The sequence below is a fragment of the Phocoena phocoena genome, chromosome 1, assembly GCF_963924675.1.
Source record: "Phocoena phocoena chromosome 1, mPhoPho1.1, whole genome shotgun sequence".
Classification (NCBI taxonomy): Eukaryota; Metazoa; Chordata; class Mammalia; order Artiodactyla; family Phocoenidae; genus Phocoena; species Phocoena phocoena.
Genome location: NC_089219.1, coordinates 177,693,231 through 177,698,276, shown reverse-complemented (window position 1 = coordinate 177,698,276; position 5,046 = coordinate 177,693,231). Strand labels below are relative to the sequence as shown.

Sequence of the window (5,046 nt, the reverse complement as noted above, 5' to 3'; positions counted from 1 at the left end):
AAATATTTGATGGTAGACTATGATTAAGACTTTACACTACAAAAAAGCCTTATGCAGAAGGAAATCCTAACTGACGTGCTTCTGCTTTAAATATTGTGAAAACGTTACAGCGAGACGAATTTTCGCAGTGGTTAGGTCGAATGCAGTAACATCATAGCAGAAGTACGCTTTGCACAATTTAAGGCTTTGGCTGTTTTTTTTTAGCCAGCTTCTTCTTCTGATTCTTCTTCTTCAGCAGTTTCTAGCCAGGTTAGCCACTCATTCATGTGGAACAAAGCCTTGCCTTTCCCTGGAAACTCTTGGGTTATATCTTCTTTCCAAGCCAAGAAAGCTTCTCCTTCAATAACCTCCATGTCATGGAAGTGAACAAAACAGCAGAGTAACATGCCTTTAGGGAAGTTGCTATTGTAGCAGTGCACCTGAAGAGCACAGAGGGCACTGACTTGTAGATCAACGTGAACATGAAGAGATTTCTGCGTTACTGGCTTGAAGGAAAGAAGCAGTTGTTTTTCCTGCTCTAACTGTTCTGTGGAAGGAGCAGAGGAAGAATCTGTTTCATCACTGGGTGGGTTTACTTCACTAGAAATGTACTGTAAGAAGCTAGTCATTAAGATGTTCACAAATCCTTTATCTACATGAAGTTTGGGAGAGATGTTCTCTTTAATCCACTTACATATGGTTTGAGGAGATGGACCCAACTTTATTTGCTTTAACAGTTCCTTCTCCAATTTGAGGAGTGGGAATAAGAAACTCAGTTCCTCTCCTTCCAAGGTCTCCAACATGCAGTCCTTATTCCGATCAATTTCTGGGAGCATTTTCTGCATATTGACCTTGCTTTGTTGGAAAAGCTCTGTTAACCATTCTCAATCTTGTAATTTAGCTAATTACCGAAGACAGAGTAAGAAGAGAGGAAAATGGGTGCCACTTTCCAGTGGTTGAGCTAGTTCTGAAATGCTCACCAGCTCTGAAATGATAGCACGAGCCGCAAACTGTGCTAAGTATGATTTCACCAAGGGGATGTCAACCTCCAGTTTGCGGCACTGGTCCAATACATTCAGGAAAGACTGCATGAAGTTGTCACTTGTGGCCATCCCTTCCTGTTTGAGGAAACTGATCAGAGAACTTGCTTTTTCTTTATCTTCATCACTTCTGTCGAGTGACAGGATGATTACTTAGGTTAACATCTTGGGGAGAAAGTGTTTAGGAGACCTCATCTCTCTTACACCACTGACAGCTTCGTTTGCATTTCCACTATTCAGATATTCGGTTACAACAGTTTCGGTTAGTTTAAGCAGCTCTTCCTTTGATGGTGGTGGCTTTTTACTGGTCTTGGTAGGCTTTTCCTGAATAAGTGGTGGATTACTTTTGAGCCCAAGCTGAGGTGTCTGTCCCAGCGGTGGTGTCTGAGTGCGTGGTGGTTGTGCACTAGAAGGAATCACAGTTATCTGGGGCTGAAGCTTTGGCACTTGATTTTTATTCATTAGGAAAGACTGAGCAGGCCTCAGGCTAATCTCATCTGCATTAAGCTGTCCTTTCTTAGAAAACAGAGGTGGCATATCCTTCGACTGTCCTTGCAGCTGGGATAAGAGTCCCTGACTCTGGTTATGGGACAGCTGGCTTAGCCCCTGGCTTTTCATAAACTTGCCTCCCATCTCCCCAAACTGCGATTGTGTGGGAGGTATGATGTGTCCCCCATGGCCATTGAAGAGTTGATTTGAACGATGACGCCCCATGGTGGGTGAAAATCTGTCCTGGATAACTCCTGGACCAGTACCGATTCCGCTACCTGGCATTTGTCCAAACATAGCAGCAAGTCCTCCAAGTGGGTCCCTATCCATTTCCATCCTGGGTGGCACGAACGGTCCCTCCAGAAAGAAGTCACTTCTCATCCCTTGAGCCATAGGAGCAGGAACAAACACTCCTAGATCTTTTACTGCATCTTGACGGATTTGATTGATCGTCTTTGGTCCACTGTCAAGAAAAGCCTTGCGAGGAACCCAGTGGTGTTCTCTCAACTCTGTGGTATCCTGCAGCAGGAAACGAATCCTCGCCGGCAATTCCTTACTTAACATCAAGGAGCACATTCGGGCAAAGTACTGATCCATTAAGGACTTGGTTCGTTCCTGGTCTAACCTAGGTCCCACTCTCCTCATTATCTGACAGAGGCACTCCAAATCCTCTCCCGTATCTTTGAGTTGGACTCTCTTCTTTTTTTCCAAAAGTGTTTTGATGCACTTATGAAGGATAGATTCATGAATAAGATCAAGCTTTCCAGGTTCTCCAGTGAACTTGATGTTCCCCAGCATCTTGGTCTTAGCAATGGCTCTCTGTTCCTCCTCCTCGGGGAGGAGGGGATTTTCACGCTTATCACAGACATCAACATTTCTGGTTCGGTTTTCAAATTCCTCTTGTAATTTGGAAATTAGGAGGCGTCTGAATGTCGTGCTTTGCTTCTGTCCTGGCTGACCCTCTGCTGCTGGGCCATCGAAGTTTGGTGCATCTTCTGCCAATCGCAGACATAGCTGAGCATACAGTGAGCTATATACTTTGGCTCTTCTAGGGCTTTGTCCACAATCAGCAGTATGACCCCTTTAAGGATGGGTTTACACTCTACACCCACACTGAGGAGCTCAAGGCGTAGCTTGTCAAACTTCTCAGGAGTGAGCTTCCAGAGTATGCCTCTTACTCTCCTGAAGATTGCATCCTGTCGTTCTTTTTCATTTGCGGAGTTGTTTGCTGTGGAGTCGTCATCTCGTCTAGTGCTTGACGCAGGAATCCATTTCTGCGCGTTTTGCCCTGGCGTCCTCCCCGGGAACTCGCTGTTGCCAGCAGTCTTGGGACAGTGCTGAGGTGCCCCCCTACTTCCTCCTCCGCCCGAAGAAGCACTGGAACGAGAAGCAGCCGCTTCTACCATCGCACTCTCCGCTTCGGCGGCTTGACAACGAAGACTCTTCGAAAGAATAATATTAACGGATGGGGTGGGGAGGGAAGGGGATGGAACAAATGAAAAACCTTCACCGAGAACTCAGCAGCTGCCACTGCAGCTGCCGCCTCAGGATCCGGTTGTGGGGACAGGGAAGGGAGGGGGAGGGGAACGGAAAACAAAAGGGGGAGGGAAGGGGGAGGAAGGAGTCGGGACTGGCCCGAAACTCTCAGCTCAAAAGAGTCGCTGCTGCAGCCACCACCTCCATAGAGCTCCGGCTCGCTGCTGGCCTCCATTCTTAATTTCTGAGAAATTTCCTTGAGAATTTAAACTTTTTTTTTAAGTTTTTTTTTTTTTTAAGTACAGTTACATATAGACGTAGAAAAAAATCTCTGGGGATTTGTATGGCCCTCGGGGGGCTAAATTGAAAACACTGTTTTCTTGGATGAGTTCTTAAATACAAAGGGGAATTAACTGCAGTATGGGTTTTTTCCCCAAGGTAATGTTAATTCACTCATTCATCAAAGACCACACATTACTGTTTACCAAGTGCTCTGGAGTCTGATAGGCCCTTTGGGAAATACAGTCCAAATGTAGAGAATTCAAGGTTCATGGTCGCTGCTGTCAATTCGGTGGCATTCCAGTGGGATGACAAGGTACACAACTGTGATAAGATTAGTATGAATACAAGGGGAGCAATGAAGTTATTCGTTGTGATGAAGTACTGCGTGGATTTCAGACAGCTATAGGAACTTTGGAGAGAGATATATATGCCTGGAGGAGTATAGTAGAGACAGTTTTTGTGGTAAGTGTGATACTTGAGTTGAGCAGTGAACAAAGGAACCCTTGGGTAGCAGGAGAAGAACAGAGAGAAGGTCCTGTTCAGGTGGGCTGTGTTAGCAGCGGCAGGAGAAAGTAACCCTCCACCCCCACCCCGCGATAGAGTCTGGGGATGAGTAATAGCAGAGTTTGTGTGTAGGATGCATGGAGAGAAAGTTCTAAGGGAGAAACACATGACTGTTGATGCACCAAGAAGGACACATTTCATCTGCGTAGTATTAATGCTCAGAATGTTTAAACTGAGTCTAACTATTCAAATTGTAGCACATTCTGGGAAACCACTGTCCTGGACCTTTAAAAATGTCAACATCATGAATGACAGACAAAGCTGGGAGACTGTCCCAGATTAAAGGAGGTTGAAGAGACATGACATGTGTGACCCTAGATTGTAGCCCAGAGAGGAAAAGTAAATTAAAAAAACCAAGGACGTTATTGGTATAATTGGGCAAATTTGAAAATGGATGTGTATTAGATAATGGCATCGTATTACTGTTATATTTCCTGAGTGACATAATTGTATTATATAGGAGAATTTCTTCATTCGTAGGAGATTTGCATTTAGGGATGAAGTGTTATGATACCTGCAAGTAATTCTCAAATGGTCAAGAATAGATTCGTGTACACACACACACACACACACAGACGAGAAACAAGTTCAGCAAAAGCTTAACATTGAGGAATCCAGACAAAGGGCCTATGGGTGTTTCTCTTACTATTTTTGCAACTTTTCTGTAGATTTCAAAATTTTCAAAATAAAAAGGAAGGGGAAAATAAATTTTCTGTGAACATTTGGATGTTCATAATTTTTTTGTTTTACAACTTCTTTTATTTACTTGATACTCATTGAACATGTTAGTAAATGACCTCAGGGCTCTATCACTCGGTTTGTGCTGGTTATTTTTGTGGAAACATTTGCTTTATGATCATCATTAACACATTTTAATGTAGTGTGAGCGCATTGTATCCCTGAAAATGACTGGATAACTATGTACCATCTTTTCCCCCTGGAGTGATGGACTCATGTGACACAGCAGGCTTTTCAAAGGGTCCTAATCCTCACCACCATTATAAGACAGCTTCTTATAAGCATTTTACTTTCTTTAGGTGTTCATGAAATAGTGTAGATTGATTCGCTATGAAATAAATAATCAATACCTTTTTTTTTTTCTTTTTTCTTTCTTTTTTTGCGGTATGCGGGCCTCTCACTGTTGTGGCCTCTCCCGTTGCGGAGCACAGGCTCTGGACGCGCAGGCTCAGCGGCCACGGCTCACAGGCCCAGCCAC

The 5,046-nt window shown here is 44.1% G+C and overlaps 1 pseudogene; it reads right to left on the bottom strand.

Moving 5' to 3' along the window:
* Nucleotides 1-200: 200 nt before the first annotated feature.
* LOC136118677 (eukaryotic translation initiation factor 4 gamma 2 pseudogene) lies at nt 201-3,219 on the bottom strand (annotated as a pseudogene).
* Nucleotides 3,220-5,046: the final 1,827 nt, after the last annotated feature.